The 19,073-nt window shown below is 41.3% G+C and overlaps 1 protein-coding gene across 1 annotated transcript in view; it reads right to left on the bottom strand.

Moving 5' to 3' along the window:
- RAPH1 (Ras association (RalGDS/AF-6) and pleckstrin homology domains 1) overlaps window positions 1-17,044 on the bottom strand; it is a 94,767-nt gene extending 77,723 nt beyond the window's left edge. Inside the window, exon 1 of the mRNA XM_068968975.1 lies at window positions 17,026-17,044. The gene's annotated coding sequence lies outside the window, so the exon portion shown is untranslated. The remainder of the gene's footprint in view (window positions 1-17,025) is intronic.
- Window positions 17,045-19,073: the final 2,029 nt, after the last annotated feature.

Below are 19,073 nucleotides of genomic sequence, written 5' to 3' on the forward strand. Positions count from 1 at the left end.
TAAAGCATTTAACGCATGGGGAAATGTTAGTGATATAAGCAATCGAATGAAATAAGAACTAAATTACACATACAATAGTGAACTATATAAATAGGCGCACACACACATACACAGAAAATATACCAAAAATTTTAACTGTAATCAGTTCTGGGCAGTAGGATTATGTTTTATTTTCTTCTTTAAACACTTCTAAGAGTTGCATTGGGCTTCCCTGGTGGCTCAGGTGGTAAAAAATCCAACTGCAATGCGGGAAACCTGGGTTGGATACCTAGATCCCTCCAGTATTCTTGCCTGGAAAATCCCCATGGACGGAGGATCCTGGAGGGCTACAGTCCATAAGGTCACACAAAGTCAGACACGACTGAGTGACTAAGCACAGCAGAGCATAAGAGTTGCATATTTCCATTACTTTTATTAATGAAAGGGGGAAGAAAAGACAGCAAACTACAAAATGCAAACTCAAAAACCCTCTGGTAAGAACTTATGCCCCAATTAAAGTGGTAAGATTCTGTTTTACTTCTGATTCTACAACTATGATTATGTTAATAAAGATAAGCCTCTTTAAATATTAATATCCATAACCATACAAGTCAAAACGATTATGCCAATAACTAAAGCTGTAAACTTCTGCTTTAATGTTCCTAAAGATGTTCAGTCTTCTCTGTTTGTAGCACTGTCACATCCAGAAGCAACAGTTAGAACTAGACATAAAACAACAGTTCAAAACTGGGAAAGGAGTATGTCAAAGCTGTATACTGTCATCCTGCTTATTTAACTTATATGCAGAGTACATCATGCAAAACGCCAAGCTGGATGAATCACACGCTGGAATCAAGATTGCTGGAAGAAATATCAATAACCTCAGATATGCATATGGCCCAACCCTTATGGCAGAAATTGAAGAGGAACTGAAGAGCCTCTTGATAAAGGTGAAAGAGAAAACTGAAAAAGGTGGCTTAAAACTCAACATTTAAAAAACTAAGATTATGGAATCCAGTCCCATCACTTCATGGCAAACAGATGGGGAAGAAGTGGAAACAGTGACAGACGTTATTTTCTGGGGCTCCAAAAACACTGTGGACAGTGACTGCAGCCATGAAACTAAAAGACACTTGCTCCTTGGAAGAAAAGCCTTAACAACCTAGACCACGTGTTAAAAAGCAGACACCTTACTTTGCCAACAAAGGTCAGTATTGTCAAAGCTATAGTTTTTCCAGTAGTCATGGATGGATGTGAGAGGTGGACCATAAAGAAGGCTAAGCACTGCAGAATTAATGTTTTTGAACTGTGGCGTTGGAGAAGACTCTTGAGAATCTCTTAGACAGCAAAGAGATCAAACTAGTCCATCCTAAAGGAAATCAGCCCTGAACATTCACTGGAAGGACTGATGCTCAAGCTCCAATACTTTGGCCACCTGATGCGATGAGTTGACTCACTGGAAAATACCCTGATGCTGGGAAAGACTGAGGGCAGGAGGAGAAGGGGACAACAGAGGATAAGATGGTTGGATGGCATCACCAACTGAATGGACATGAGTTTGAGCAAACTCTGGAAGATAGTGAAGAACAGGAAAGCCTAGCATGCTACAGTCCATGGGGTCGCAGAGAGTCAACACAACTGAGTGACTGACCACCACCACCACCACATCAGAAAAGATGTGACATCCATGCACTAGGTGAGGTTATCAAACAGAAAAATCTCCATGTCAAATCTTTACTTATATCATAAACTTGTAGTGAAGTATGATTTGGCTGTAAAAAAAAAAAAAAGACACAAATAGGAAGCAATGTTTAATCTATGCCAACTGAAATATTTAAAACACTGCTAAGAAAAATTAGAAATCTAAATAAATGGACAGATATACCATGTTAATAGATTGGAAAATACAACACTGCTACATGGCAGTCCTCCCCATATTGAAATTCAATTTCAATATGAAATTCAAATTCAGTGCAATTATAGTCCATATCCAAACATCTAATTCTAAAATTTATATAAAAAGGAAATGACCTAAAATTGTCAAAAACAAGGGAAAGAACTTGCAGGATTTCCTCTACCTTGACTTCTTACTCACTGTAAGGCTCAGTAATCAAAACAATGTAGTATTAGGCAAAAGAATAGAGAATTACATCAGTGCAACAGAACAGACAGTATAGAAACAGACCCACACTTACACTGTCCAATATTTTCAAAAAAGATGTCAAAGTAGGGAAGGAGGAAAGGAAAGAGGTTTTTTCTCAGCTTCACTGAGATATAACTGACAAAAATGCAAAGCATTTCAAAACAAATAATGCTGGAACAAATAGATATAAATATGTGATGAGGGAGCTGACATCACATCACACTATGAACAAAACGGACCACAGGCTGAAAAGTGAAAGCTAGTATAACAAACCTCCTAGGAAAAGCCATAGGGAGGTATCTTTGCAAGTTTAGTGTGGACCAAGATTCATCAGGATAAAGAAATCACTAACTATAAAGGAAATATTGATCATTTTGATGAAGTCCAATACAAAAACTTCTGCTATCTCAAAGACATCACTAAAAAATAAATAGGCAAGCCACAAACTAAGAAAAGACAGTTACAAATATACCTGCTAAAGGACTTGTATCTAGAATATTAAAGAATTGTTGCAACTAAGTAAAAAAAAAAAAGATAAAACCACCCAATTTTTTAAATGGGCAAAAGCTTACAGTCATGTCCCAAAGTCACTCAGTCGTGTCCGACTCTTTGCGACCCCATGAATCGCAGCATGCTAGGCCTCCCTGTCCATCACCAACTCTCGGAGTTCACTCAGACTCACGTCCATTGAGTCAGTGATGCCATCAGCCATCTCATCCTCTGTTGCCCCCTTCTCCTCCTGCCCCCATTCCCTCCCAGCATCAGAGTCTTTTCCAATGAGTCAACTCTTCGCATCAGGTGGCCAAAGTACTGGAGTTTCAGCTTCAGAGTCATTCCTTCCAAAGAAATCCCAGGGCTGATCTCCTTCAGAATGGACTGGTTGGATCCTTGCAGTCCAAGGGACTCTCAAGAGTCTTCTCCAACACCACAGTTCAAAAGCATCAATTCTTCGACACTCAGCTTTCTTCACAGTCCAACTCTCACATCCATACATGACCACTGGAAAAACCATAGCCTTCACTAGACGGACCTTTGTTGGCAAAGTAATGTCTCTGCTTTTCAATATGCTATCTAGGTTGGTCATAACTTTTCTTCCAAGGAGTAAGCATCTTTTAATTTCATGGCTGCAGTCACCAACTGCAGTGATTCTGGAGCCCCCCAAAATAAAGTCTGTCACTGTTTCCCCATCTATTTCCCATGAAGTGATGGGACCAGATGTCATGATCTTAGTTTTCTGAATGTTGAGCTTTAAGCCAACTTTTTCGCTCTCCTCTTTCACTTTCATCAAGAGGCTTTTTAGTGTCTCTTCACTTTCTGCCATAAGGGTGGTGTCATCTGCATATCTGAGGTTATTGATATTTCTCCCGGCCATCTTGATTCCAGCTTGTGCTTCTTCCAGTCCAGCGTTTCTCATGATGTACTCTGCATAGAAGTTAAATAAGCAGGGTGACAATATACAGCCTTGATGTACTCCTTTTCCTATTTGGAACCAATCTGTTGTTCCATGTCCCGTTCTAACTGTTGCTTCCTGACCTGCATATAGGTTTCTCAAGAGGCAGGTCAGGTGGTCTGGTATTCCCATCTCTTTGAGAATTTTCCACAGTTTATTGTGATGCACACAGTCAAAGGCTTTGGCATAGTCAATAAAGCAGAAATAGATGTTTTTCTGGAACTCTCCTGCTTTTTCGATGATCCAGCGGATATTGGCAATTTGATCGCTGGTTCCTCTGCCTTTTCTAAAACCAGCTTGAACATCTGGAAGTTCACGGTTCACGTATTGCTGAAGCCTGGCTTGGAGAATTTTGAGCATTACTTTCCTAGCATGTGAGATGAGTGCAATTGTAATCAGGGAAATACAAATTTAAACCACAATGAGATGCTACTATGTATCGACTCCAGTAACTAGAATGAAAATGACTGACAATAATACCAAGTGCTAGGATGTGGAGAAATTAAAATTGTCATATCATGCTGTTGCATACATAAAATTATACAGGTTTGGAAAAGTTTGCTAATTTATTAAAAAATTAAAAATACATGCACCCTATATAACCCAGCATGTCTTCATAGTATTTATCCAAGAGAAATAAAAACATAGTTATAAAGGTGTATGTGTGCATGTATCTCTCTCCATTTGTACAAAATATCATAGTGGTTTTATTAGAAAATGAAATGTATTGGTAAATGAAAGCAACCCAAATAGCACTATCAACAGGTGAATGGATAAACTAAATGCAGTATATAACATAATGTAATACCATTGAGTAGTTAAAAAAAAAAGAAAGAAAGAAACTAATCCAAGCAACAATATAGAATGATCTAAAAATCACTATTCTATTATACTGATCTATAATCATTCTCTGAATCATTATTTGGAACACAGCTGTGGGAAAGGTGGCTGCCTGGTCCCAAGTCAACCCGTCGAAAAGCTGGGCAATAACCTTCCAAGTCCTGCTGTGAGTGTAACTTACTGGTGGCCCAGTGTGGTAACCGTGTGGGAATGAACATGTGATTCTTTGAAATGTTAAAGACTTTTGTATAGACTTGTTAATAACAAAAATCACTATTTTGTATAAAAATAAGCCAGACTAGAGAGAGAACACTATGATTCCATACATCAAATTCTAAAAAATTGAAACTAATCTACAGTGACAGGTTGCACAGAGATAGTGGAAGACAGGATGACTGACACAGGGATGTGAAGGGACTAGGGGACGATGAGAACGTTCCCTACCTTGACTGCAGTGATGGCTACACAGGTGTATGAAAACCTATCAAACAGTGTTCCCTTAATGTGTGCAGTTTATTACATGGAAATTATACATCAATAAAGTCAAAAATTTAAAAAAAAAACAAGCAAACCAAAAAATTTTACAGTAAAGTTAGAGTTAGGAGTCAAGGCAGTGGCTACTGCTAACAGGGCAGATGTATAGAGAAGTAAAATTAGGGGGGTTTCTGGCACACTGATAATTTTCTTTTTCATCTGCATACTGGTTATACAAGAGTATTCAGCTTCTAGACACCTAATAAAGTATGTATCAGTCAGTTCAGTTGCTCAGCTGTGTCAGACTCTTTGCGACGCCATGGACTGCAGCATGCCAGGTTTCTCTGTCCATTACCAACTCGCGGAGTTCACTCAAACTCATGTCCATTGAGTCTGTGATGCCATCTAACCATCTCATCCTCTTTTGTCCCCTTCTCCTCCCACCCTCAATCTTTCCCAGCATCAGGGTCTTTTCAAGTGAGTCAGTTCTTCGTACCAGGTGGCCAAAGTATTGGATTTTCAGCTTCACCATCAGCCCTTCCAATGAATATTCAGGACTGATTTCCTTTAGGATGGACTGGTTGGATCTCTTGCAGTGCAAGGGACTCTTAAGAGTCTTCTCCAACACCACAGTTCAAAAACATCAATTTCTGGCACTCAGCTTTCTTTATAGTCCAACTCTCACATCCATACATGACTACTGGAAAAACCATAGCTTTGACTAGACAGAACTTTGTTGGCAAAGTAACGTCTCTGCTTTTTAATATGCCGTCTAGGTTGGTCGTAACTTTTCTTCCAAGAAGCAAAGTGTCTTTTAACTTCATGGCTGCAGTCACCATCTACAGTGATTTTGGAGCCCCCAAACATAAAGTCTGTCACTGTTTCCCCATCTATTTGCCATGAAGTGAGGATGCCATGATCTTAGTTTTCTGAATGTTGAGTTTTAAGCCAACTTTTTCACTCTGCTTGTTCACTTTCATCAAGAGGCTCTAAAATATATTGTTCTTCAAATACAAGTCTTTAAAAAGAGGAAGGACATGTACCTATGACCTAGAAATTCCAATCTTTTATCCAAGAGAAATGAAATATTTGTTTACAAACAGACTTGAACGAAAATATTCATGGCAGTTTTCTTCATAGTAGACCCAAACTTGAAACAGCCCAGGTGCCCATCAACAGGAACAGGATAAACAATCTATGGTACATTCAATATTCATACAGTTGAATATATTATGCCAGAATAAAAAACAACGTGGATAGATGTAAAAACATCATGTTGAGGGCAAGAAATCAGAGACAAAGGAGCACATACATATGATTCAACTAATATAAAATTCTAGAACAGGCAAAATAAACATGTGATGAAGCAACTGTGGCTGCAGTTGCAGTAGAGAAAGGAAAGGGTACCATCATAGAAATGAAAAAATGCTCACTATGAACAAGGAAAAATTATGTCATTTAACATTACGGAATTACTAAATTAAATTTTAAATGGGTACATTTAATTCACCTTAACTAACTCCTGAAAGCATAATGTAAAGTCCAAACTTAAGCTTCCAAAATAAGCCAATAATTTCAATTGTAGTAAAGAATAAATTTTATTAAGGTCTCATATTGTCAACATTTGTCTAATTTCTTCCACAAACATTTCTTTCCAATTAGTAAGAAAAGCAGAATGTCTTGTCCTAAGTGCTTTATTTTTAAGATTGGTTTCATAAAAGTATACTGTATACTATGAAGTGGAACTTAATATGAAAGGCTCATTATTATCAACAATAATTCAAGAAGAGTGTACAGTGATTTCCAAAATGGAGGTGATTATAACCCAGGAAGTATGACTGATGATCCATTAGGATAAAAAAATATTAGGAGTTCCACTTATATTTAATCTTTATCTTAATACACACATGTATTTTAAGTACAATATAATGTAATACAATATATGTGTATCCTTAACATACAAATGACACTGGCCTCTTCATTATGGCCACCTGTCAGAAAGTCACACATCACATATGTTAAGTAATCTAAGTATTCTGGTACTAAGTGATTCTAAATATTTGGCAGGAAGAGAGATAGTATTGGCTGGTTTCTTTTTCAAAATTTAAATAAAGAATGCACCATTTTGTAAACTGCTACAACAGACTGGTGTTCCAGGGAAGATACATTGTTACACTAAATGATTTTCTTAATAGAAACAATACTTTATGGAAAAACTATATTATAAAATCCTTCATGAAGCAGTTGCTTTGATCTCAACAAAATTAAGTTGGGGGGGTGGGGGTGGGCGGGGAGAAGAAAGGTTTAACCTCAAAAGCAACTACTGCAGCTTGAAGCAGAAAAAGCACCAAAGTATTACATGATGTTATTGATGCAGCTGAGGAGTGCCCATAAGTATTTTACACTAAACAGGTTTATTGGTGTCTCATGGCAAAGTATTTTAAAAGTGTTATCAAATTTAACTTTAAAGGTGAGTTTGCTGACGTTCTGTGATAAGTGACTGTTAGCAGTATGCTACCTAGCAGTTTTATTTTTAAAAACAGTAACATGGTTAATCTATGTATACCTTAAAGGTAAAAGCAGCATTTTAAAACTTGGTAAGAAAATAACTGTATTCCAGAAGATGACAATGTGTGTCATCTTGAAACACTCATACCTGCACTCTCTAAAAACAGAGAAGCCACTTTCTAATAACTCTTTAAATGCCTTCCATACAGTTTCTGTGGATGTTGAATATATTTATTAAAAACATATAAACACAAATCTTCACATTGGTTTGCATAGGAAGGGCAAACTTTGTTAGCCAAATCTGCATAACTGATAAGACAGAAATTTAAAAATGAGTATCTCCATTTAGAAAGTATAGCCAAAGAGGCACTTTATAATCTCTTTAGGTGTATGTCCCTCCATGAGCTGCCTTTTAGCTAAGACAAGCATTAAAACCAAGCACCAAAATAAACAGATTTAAGATTCAGACTTTCGAATTTTTGTATTACTAAGCAGTAAAACCAAGATTTTTCTAACATAATGCATCGTATTCATTATGTCTGCTTTAAAAATATATATATTTATTTTCAAACCTTAGGGCAAACAAAAAGGTTTTTGAGCTATTACTAACATTTATAAAGCACTCTATTCACAGATAACAGGGATCACTGATTCGCTTCACAAATCTCTAAAGTCACTTGTTACATTATAAAATAAACCAAATAAGCCGAGAAAGAATTCTTCTTTATAAATAAGATAAACATTATTAGATTTTTATGGATCCTTTCAGAGATGTAACACCAACTACAACATATTCTTCAAATAATGGCTTTCATTAAATCCTTTTTCACTGCATTTCTGTTATATTTAAGGGACTGAGAGACATTTCAGATGAGTAAAACTGGATCGAATACTCTAGACTTGGGTATTTAAGACAGTACACAGTTATCCACAGCATAGGGCAAATCAAGTGAGATCTAGAGGAATGAAGAAGGCAATGAATTCTAGCTGGTATCATACAGCTTCACAAAGGTGGGTGGCAGTGGAACTGGGACTCAAAAGATGTGTAGGATTTTAACTGGAAAAATTAGGAAAAGTAAACCATGCTTGAAACCATGGATAGATGCATGTACAATCTGGGACACTAAGAATACACTGTATTTGCAAGTCATATTATTAGTGATTTTGCTGTACTGACTTAGCACTTTTCTTCACATATCAAACTTAGTAAGATCATTCTAAACAATTTCCAAAAAAACATTCAATCTTCAAGCACAATTACAAAATCATACTTACTCCTATAATTCTACAAAATATGAATCTATTCAATATGTTTACAGTTCTAATTTTCTCCAGATTTCACTATTCTTCATCAGAGGGCTTACATTTTAAGTGCCACACAACGACATCAATTATGGGCCACCCAATCTTGCTTTTCTTCTCATGTAAAAGGATGACTATGGACGGAGGTTCATGACATTGTACAGGAGGCAGTGATCAAGACCATCTCCAAGAAAGAGAAACGCAAAAAGGCAAAATGGTTGTCTGACGAGGCCTTACAAATAGCTGAGAAAAGAAGAGGAGCAAAAGGGAAAAGGAAAGATACACCCATTTGAATGCAGAGTTCCAAAGAATAGCAAGAGATAAGAAAGTCTTCCTCAATGATCAGTGCAAAGAAATAGAGGAAAACAATAGAATGGGAAAGACTAGAAATCTCTTCAAGAAAATTAGAGATACCAAGGGAACATTTCATGCAAAGATGGGCTCAATAAAGGACAGAAATGGTAGGGACCTAACAGAAGCAGAAAATATTAAGAAGAGGTGGCAAGAATACACAGAAGAACTATACAAAAAAGATCTTAATGACCCAGATAACCACGATGGTGTGATCACCCACCTAGAGCCAGACATCCTGGAATGCAAAGTCAAGTGGGCCTTAGGAAGCACCACTACGAACAAAGCTGGCAGAGATGACGGAATTCCAGTTGAGCTATTTCAAATCCTAAAAGATGATGCTATGAAAGTGCTGCACTCAATATGCCAGCAAATTTGGAAAACTCAGCAGTGGCCACAGGACTGGAAAAGGTCCGTTTTCATTCCAATCCCAAAGAAAGGCAATGCCAGAGAATGCGCAAACTATCGCACAATTGTACTCATCTCACACACTAGCAAAGTAATGCGCAAAATTCTCCAAGTTAGGCTTCAACAGTATGTGAACCATGAACTTCCAGATGTTCAAGCTGGATTTAGAAAAGGCAGAGGAACCAGTAATCAAATTGCCAACATCCACTGGATCATCGAAAAAGCAAGAGAGCTCTAGAAAAACATCTACTTATGCTTTATTGACTATGCCAAAGCCTTTGTGTGGATCACAACAAATTGGAAAATTCTTAAAGAGATGGAAATATCAGACCACCTGACCTGCCTCCTGAGAAATCTGTATGCAGGTCAAGAAGCAACAGTTAGAACGAGACATGGAACAACAGACTGATTGCCAATCGGGAAAGGAGTACATCAAGGCTGTATATTGTCACCCTGTTTATTTAACTTATATGCAGAGTACATCATGAGAAACGCTGGGCTGGATGAAGCACAAGCTGGAATCAAGATGGCCGGGAGAAATATCAATAACCTCAGATATGCAGATGACACCACCCTTATGGTACAAAGTGAAGAAGAACTAAAGAGCCTCTTGATGAAAGTGAAAGAGGAGAGTGAAAAAGTTGGCTTAAAGCTCAACATTCAGAACACTAAGATCATGGCATCTGGTCCCATCATTTCATGGCATATAGATGGGGAAACAGTGGAAACAGTGAGAGACTATTTTTTCAGGCTCCAAAATCACTGCAGATGGTGACTGCAGCCATGAAATTAAAAGACACTTGCTCCTTGGAAGAAAAGTTATGACCAACTTAGACAGCATATTAAAAAGCAGAGACATTACTTTACCAACAAAGCTACGGTTTTTCCAGTAATCAGGTATGGATGTGAGAGTTGGACTATAAAGAAAAGCTGAGGGTCGAAGAACTGATGCTTTTGAACTGTGGTGTTGGAAAAGACTCTTGAGAGTCCCTTGCACTGCAAGAGATCCAACCAGTCAATCCTAAAGGAAATTAATTCTGAATACTCATTGGCAGGACTGATGCTGAAGCTGAAACTCCAATAGTTTGGCCTCCTGATCCAAAGAACCAACTCGCTGGAAAAGACCCTGATGCTGGGAAAGAGTGAAGGCGGGAGGAGAAGAGGACGAAGAGGATGAGGTGGCTGGATGGCATCACCAACACGATGGATGTGAGTTTAAGTAAGCTCCAGTTCTTGGTGATGGACAGGGAAGCCTGGTATGCTGCAGTCCATGGGGTCGCAAAGACTCAGACACGACTGAGCAACGGAACTGAACTGAAAGGGATGACTTATCCCTCTTTTCCAAGTCTAACTACTCACCCATTTTAGGTGGCACTAGTCGGAGAAGGCAATGGCAACCCACTCAAGTACTCTTGCCTGGAAAATCCCATGGACGGAGGGGCCTGGTAGGCTGCAGTCCATGGGATCGCGAAGAGTTGGACACGACTGAGCGACTTCACTTTCACTTTTCACTTTCATGCACTGGAGAAGGAAATGGCAACCCACTCCAGTGTTCTTCCCTGGAGAATCCCAGGGACGGGGGAGACTGGTGGGCTTCTATCTATGGGGTCGCACAGAGTCGGACACGACTGAAGCGACTTAGCAGCAGCAGCAGTGGTAAAGAACCCTCCTGCCAGTGCAGGAGACATCAGTAACACGGATTAGATCCCTGGCTCAGGAAGATACCCTGGAGAAGGGAACGGCAACCCACTCCAGTCTTTTTGCCTGGAGAATTCCATGGACAGAGGCACCTGGTGGGCTACGGTCCATGGGGTCACAGAGTTGGACACAACTGACGTGACAGCACACACACAGTTTCTTTAGATTCTGATCCCTTAATTACACTCTTACTGAACCCTTGTATCCTGCATTTAAATTAACATTCTCTCTATTTTGGAGGGGAGAATACCTATCACTTTGTTTTCTCCATTATGTATATCTCTGCCTAAAGCAGAGCTACCAGTAAATGTTTTATGAATAGCAGAATATATAATAAGTTTTAAAAAGCCAATTTTTAAGTTATGAGTGATGTATTTTAAGACACCTGCCCCAAAGTGTGGTAAGTAATATATCTTAAACGAATAGTGATAAGAGCATGGGATGAAGATTAGACATCATATAATCTGGGGGTTCTCTAATATTTCACAACGAAACTTTTCCAGAAGAAATCTTATTCAGCATGCCAAATATATACAGCTACAGAAGCACTATTAATACCATTTTATGTTCAAATACATTATAATTTGTTACAAACTCAAAAGAGACAAATTGAGTGTTAGAGATGTTAGTTACTCTTGACACCTAAGCAATCATTTCCATTAAATTTTGTTTTCATTTTACTCAGGTAAGTAGTTGAAAGTAGGTAGCAGCTTTGGTTTTGTTTTGTTAGTAGCTTTTAATGGTTTGCTTCCTAGTGTCTGGATATGCTTCAATTAAATTGATTAATAAAGATATAAATAAGACTTTTCTTTCAATATGAGTAGTAATCATATGTAAAAACTGCTTACAAGGCAAACAAGAAAAACCCAAGCTTCCAATAAGCTATAAAACATCTGTAATATATCAGGACATCAGTTCAGTTGCTCAGTTGTGTCCAACTCTTTGCAACCCCATGAATTGCAGCACGCCAGGCCTCCCTGTCCATCACCAACTCCCGGGTTCACTCAGACTCACGTCCATCGAGTCAGTGATGCCATCCAGCCATCTCATCCTTTGTCATCCCCTTCTTCTCCTGCCTCCAGAGCATTAGAGTCTTTTCCAATGAGTCAACTCTTCTCATGAGGTGGCCAAAGTACTGGAGTTTCTTACACAGGATGAGTATACCCCAAAGGAACCGGCTTCAGTTGTGCCTGTCATTTAGTTGAACACAGTTCATGTACCATAGTAATGTATTGTTTAGACAATTCTATATGAATAGACTTGCACAGGACTCAATTTTTTAAAAAAATTTACTGCAAACTACAACTTTCCTTACCTATTTAACTCACAAATAAGCAGATATAGTAAAAGATGTTTTATTCTAAGAAATGCTTGCCCTCCCCCTGCCACAATAAACCAGGTATAACCATAAAACACTACTGTTTGCAATGTGACAAATTTTATATTTATGTACACAAGAGTGCTAAAATGGTGCTAGAAAAACTGGATATCCACAAGCAAAGGATGACGCTGTACCCTTACCTAAAACCATATGCAAATATTAACTCAAAATGGATCATAGAGCTAAATATAATAACTAAAACTATGGAACTCAGAAGAAAACACAGGGGGAAAGCTTCCTGACACTGGATTTGGCAATGATTTCTTGGACACCAAAAGCACAGTCAACAAAAGAAAAATATAGATGAAGTGGGTATCATTAAAATGAAAGACTTTTGTACATCAAAGGACACTATCAACCGAGTAAAAAGGCAACCCATAGAAGAAGAGAAAATGTAAATCATGGATCTGATATGAGATTTAATATCCAGAGTGTATAAAGAATTGCTGTAATTCAACAACAAAACAAGTTTCTTAAAATTGGCAAAGGACCTGGATAGATATTTCTACAAAGATACACAGATGGCCTATAAGCACAAGAAAAGATGCTCTAATCACTAATCATTAGGAAAAATGCAAACCCAAACCACAAAGAGATGCCACTTCATTAAGTGCCCCTCATTAAGTGAAGTGAAAGTCGCTCAGTTGTGTCCAACTCTTTGCGACCCCATGGACTATACAGTCATGGAATTCTCCAGGCCAGAATACTGGAGTGGGTAGCCTTTCCCTTCTCCAAGGGATCTTCCCAACCCAGGGGTTGAACCCAGGTCTCCTGAATTGCTGGCGGATTCTTTACCATCTGAGCCACCCGGAATGGCTATTATCAAAAGCACAGAAAATGCCAAGTGTTGAGGTGAGGATGTGGAGAAACTGGAACCCTTGTGTTGGCAGGAGTGTAAAATGCTGCAGCTGCTGTAGAAAATGGAGTGGCAGTTCCTCAAAAATTCAACACAAAATTACCCTATGATCCAGCAGTTCCACTTCTGGGTATAGACCCCAAAGAAGTAAAAGCAGGGACTTGAGCAGATATGTGTACACCAAACTTCAGGGTAGTATTACAACAGCCAAAAGGTGGAAACAACCAAATGTCCATCTACAGATGAATAAACAAAATGGGATACACACACACACACACACACACACACACACACAACTGTTATTCGGCCTTAAAAAGGAATGCAATTCTGATTCATGCTCCAACACGGATGAACCTTGAAGACATTACCCTAAGTGAAATGAGCCAGATACAAAACAAATATTTCATGATTTCATTTATAAGATATATCTAGGGTAGTCAAATCACAAAGTAGAAAAGTGTTATCAGGGGCCAGAGGGAAAGGGGTTGGAGAGTTAATGTTTAATGGATACAGTTTCACTATGGGAGGATGAAAAAGTTCTAGAGATGGACGGTCATGATGGTTGCACAACTATGTATAAGTATTTACTACCACCGAACTGTGCATTTAAAAATGATTAAAATGACAAATGGTATGCTGTATGTGTCACGCATGTGTACTGTTGTGTTGGACTCTGCAACCCATGGACTACAGCCTACCAGGTTCCTCCATCCACAGGCTTCTTCAGCCAAAAATACTGGAGTAGGTTGCCATTTCCTCCTCCAGGGGACCTTATCGACCTAGGGATCAAACCTAGGTCTCCTGCATTAGCAGGCGGATTCCTTACCACTGAGCCACCTGGAAAGCCCTTTATGTTGTATATTTTACCACCAAACATATATATATATATATATATATAGCGTGTGTTCTTTATTTTTTTTATGGTGGCAATATAGGAATGCCATAAGGAACATAAGCTTATGAGTTATGCTATCTGTTTTCAAACACAGCTCTGCCACTTTATAGCTCTGTAGCCTGTGCCTTTTTTCTCATACCTGTATCATAGGATTACAGCAAGGATGAAGTCAATACATGTAAAGTACTTAAAACAATATATGTCATAAAATAGGTGCTTTTTATTACTACAGGTTTAAAACACATTTTAAATGAGATTAACTCAAACATCTGGAGTACCTCTGAAGGTCCGCCTCAAAATTATAGACCTGAGTAAAATGTAGACTGAAAACCAGTGATTTAACCCAATTTCTCATTTTACTGGTAAAGGAACTGAGAGTTCAAGGTATGTGACTTGCTTGAACTCACATAGCTTGTCTGCTAACATTAACCTTCTCAGAATAAGAATTTACGGCCAATGATACGAATGCTCACATTCAACTACTTCAGAACCAAGTGCAGTCATGAGATTTTACATGTCCAAGAGTCTGTGAATAATAATAGTGTGACAGTCATCTACCATGCTAATCTAATGAATAATTACACATGGGGTGGGAACCAAAAGGTAGCCAGACCAAAAGAAAAGTCAGTTTAATTAGTTTCCAAGACACCTCTTCTGAAAATGAAGTGTTAAAATATTTGTGAAAACAAATGATGCTGACCAAGAGTTTGAGACACACCCAATAGGTCCCCACTACTCCATGCCTTTTAGCCAGTTACCCGTCACATAATAATCTTAATGAGACCACTGACTCTGACATATCAGCAACTTTTTCTACCAAACAGAACTAATATGGCATCATAAGGAAACACCTACAAATAATTCCTTATTAAATTCAAACAGGAGAGAGCAGCAGTCCAAATAACACAAAATGTTTCATCCAAAAAATCATGTATTGAACTGTGTAGACACTTCTGTACTTACCTGAATAGGCTAGGTCTGTTTTCTAGGAAATTCGCAACACAGAAAGCAAAATAACAGACAGTCTTTGAAGGTCAGATGAACAAGAGCTAAAACACCTCTAAGCGTCTCTAATCTTGCCCTTCCCACACTGCTCTTCCTCCTCAATGCCTCTCTCAAAGGAGAACACCACCCCCACTCTAATGCCCCCATCCCCATCTACACCAGCTGAAATCCTACCCATCCTTCAAGGTCCCACTTAAATGCCACAGCTTCCAAGGATTTCCCCCCAGTGCTCCCAATTTAGAATTATTCCCTCGCCTCTTCCCTTCTCTATTTGGCACCTCTACTTCAACATTTTATTATATAATGCATCGCATTACCATTACCTACACTCATTTCTTTCCCCACCTTCCCCCAAGAAAATCTTAGGCGCGGTGCGCTAGGGAGGAAAGGAATTAACATTTGTTAAACACCTTTGGTGCCCTGCCAGGTGCTAGGCATTTTGCACACATTATCTCATTTAATCCTTTTGACAACCACCTCGGGAGGCAAGCAGGTGGTCTTAGTTATTCCCATTTTACTGACAGGGAAGCATTCTGTTGAGAGTGCAATAGCTTATCCAACGTCACACTACCAGCCAACTCCAGTGTATACGGAGCAGCTGGTTAGCCTGGCTTCAAAGAGCTCTTTCGAAACACCACGATAAGCTGCAGTCTTGTTCACTTTATGTCCTCCACCCTGCCTAACAGATAGCAGCTATTCCATAAATACTTGCTGAATTGAATATTCCTTCGGACTCACTACCACCCTTTTAACAACACCATCACGCCCCACCCCTAACCGGTTAGCTTTCCTGTTCCTTTACAGCGGACTTTACACACATCTCCAAGACAAACGCTGGAGACACCACCAACCGTTACCGGGAGGCACAGGGAAGAACCGTTCGGTTCTCTCAGATTTCCCCCAAAGGCTCTTCCCACACAATATACGAGAGCCACACAAAGTCACATTTGATGCAACGCTTACACCCTTCCCCAAAGCTCTTATTTCATCCTAAGCCACGTCTTCGTGCCTACAAGCAATGACTTATGCGGTTTCCAGCTCACACAGTGGGGACACCCTAAGATGCTGTCTGAATAAGAAACCTCATCTCTCAAAACGTCTTAAAACGAAGGCACCCTGATATTACTTCACTGCCTTCCATCTCCTCTTCCCCGCCGCCCCCCACCATGAGCTGCAGTTTGGATTTCCGGCGGGAATGCACACACACACAGATGAGATGGGCTCACAAGCCATGGAGCAATTACTTAGCTTGCTTAATTAGAAAGAAAACACGGAAGGTGCCCCGCCTTTCTCAATCTCTGCACTGAACTCATTTACGAAAGATGCGGGGCACCGAAACCCGAGGAACCCCAGACACCGAATCACTGGTTTCTGCGGCTAATCCGGGGAAGGAAGAGTCCTTGCCTCCCCGCGGTCCCGGGCCACCAGCCCCCGGAGCCGGGTCGGAGAAGCACAACCGCACCCTCCCCAGGCGGCCTTGCATCTCATTGTCTCCCTCTGTCGCGGCCCCCGGGGGCGCAGGGTGCAGCCCCGGCCCCGCCGACCCCCACCCACCGGCCAGGCGAGGTCCCACCAGCCCCGGCCCCGACCCCACCCCAGGCTCGGCCGCCCGCACCGCGTCCGGATGGCGGGGCCGGGAGCCGGGAAAATGGAGGCGGGAGCGACGGCTGCGCTTCCCAGCCCTGCGCCCCGCCAGCTCCCTCGGCCGGCCCCGAGGGCGAGGCTGAGCACTCACCGCGGCAACGGCTCGGTCCTCCGGCGGGCACGGCTCCGGATCGGCCCCGGGCTGGGCAGCCGCTGCCGCCTCCTCCTTCTCAGGCGCGGCGCTCCTTCCCTGGAGACGCCGCGAGCGCCCGCAGCTCCCGCGCCGCGCGCTCCGTGACTGACTGACTGACCGACCGACCGGGCGGCGGCGGCGGGGGCGAGGCGGCGCGCGCGGCGGGCGGGGCGGCCGCAGCGGGCAGCGGCGGCGGAGCCGAGTGCGGCCGCGTCCGGCAGAGACGCAGAAGGCGGGGCTGAGGGCAGGGCGGCCGACGGGCGGACAGACTCGCGCCCGGCCGCTCGCTCCGCGCCACCCCCCGCCCGTCGCCAGCCGCTCACTTCCGGCGAAGGCAGCCGAGCCCGCCCCCCGGGCGCCCGTTGCTAGCGCCCCCTGCCCGCGCCCCCTGGCCCGCCTCGCTCCCCACAGCCCCAGGCGCCCGACCGCACCCAGCCCCGGCCGCCGGCGCTCCGCCTGTCCTCCGCGTGTCCCTGGGAACCGCCTCCAGGAACCAGTGAATCAGAATGAATGAGTGAAGGAGGAAAATTCCGGGGCTGTGCCACCAAAGCTCGCTTTTCCTTGGAAGCAGGCCCAGCGGCCTCTGTCCGAGGGCCCTGGGACACCGAAGCCTTGACCGCGTCTGTCAGGGACCTGCTGGAGTATTCCGAGACCCCAGCAACCCATCAGACGGGGCTTAGGCACTTAAAGGACCGCAGTCGTTGCAGTCTGTGAGGCCTTTTTTTTTTTTTTTTTTTTAAGGAAATCCCATTTTGGCCAACAGTTCTCTGTAGTTTCATGCACTATGTTAGGAAGCTTTTAGAAATTGGACATTTCAGTTATTCTCGATTATTTTTTAACTTTGCAGTTTGCTTACTTGTGTTCTTAATTTCTGACACGCACACACCCACACCTTATTGAAAAGGTTTGGGAGTAAGGTAGTGGCATCTTTATCACCAAGCTCTAAGTTACTCGGATACTGCTTATTTCGATGTAGGCTTGACTTAGACTTTAAAATTTTGTTTGTGTCTTAATTTTGACCTTCTGATTAAAAGAAGGACAAAATAGAATTAAATCATTTTCGCCTGGATACGTGCAAAGCAGATTTGTTGACATCATTAAAACAATTAACAAATCGGAAGTGTGACCTGGAATTAGTTGCAATGAACATTTCTTTTTCATGTCTTCCCATATGCTTGCTAAGTAAGAGTATCTGTATCTTGACTTTTCACGAAGAATTGACTGTACATTTCTGAGATCCTGGCTCCCTTTGTAAGAACCAGAGTGTTCATTTCTCTGTCCCGGGGCCAAATCCTGGTTTGGCTAATTACATTCCTTCTTTCAGATATTCTTGAGGACTTAGAAGTGGTTTGGTCTCTTGCACAATCTGTTTCAAACTGGTACACAATCTGTTTCAAACTGGTATTTAGAAGTATACAATACAGTTACTAGCTGCATTTCACACGAGATATCTGTACTTTAGTAACAAAACTGCAATTTTGTATTTGAAATCTCAGTTCAGTTCAGTCTCTCAGTAGTGTCCAACTCTTTGTGATCCCATGAACCACAGCTCGCCAGGCCTCCCTGTCCATCACCAACTCCCGGAGTCTACCCAAACCCATGTCCATCAAGTCGATAATGCCATCCAACCATCTCATTCTCTGTAGTCCCCTTCTCCTGCCCCCAATCCCTCCCAGCATCAAGGTCTTTTCCAATGAGTCAGCTCTTCCCATTGGGTAGCCAAAGTATTGGAGTTTCCGCTTCAACATCAGTCCTTCCAATGAACACCCAGGACTGATCTCCTTTAGGCTGGACTGGTGGGATCTCCTTGCAGTCCAAGGGACTCTCGAGTCTCTTCCAACACCACAGTTCAAAAACAGCAATTCTTCAGCACTCAGCTTTCTTTTTAGTCCAACTCTCACATCCATACATGACCACTGGAAAAACCATAGCCTTGGCTAGACTAGCCAGACCTTTGTTGGTAAAGTAATGTCTCTGCTTTTTAATATGCCATCTAAGTTGGTTAT

This window comes from Capricornis sumatraensis, chromosome 3, assembly GCF_032405125.1.
Source record: "Capricornis sumatraensis isolate serow.1 chromosome 3, serow.2, whole genome shotgun sequence".
Lineage (NCBI taxonomy): Eukaryota > Metazoa > Chordata > Mammalia > Artiodactyla > Bovidae > Capricornis > Capricornis sumatraensis.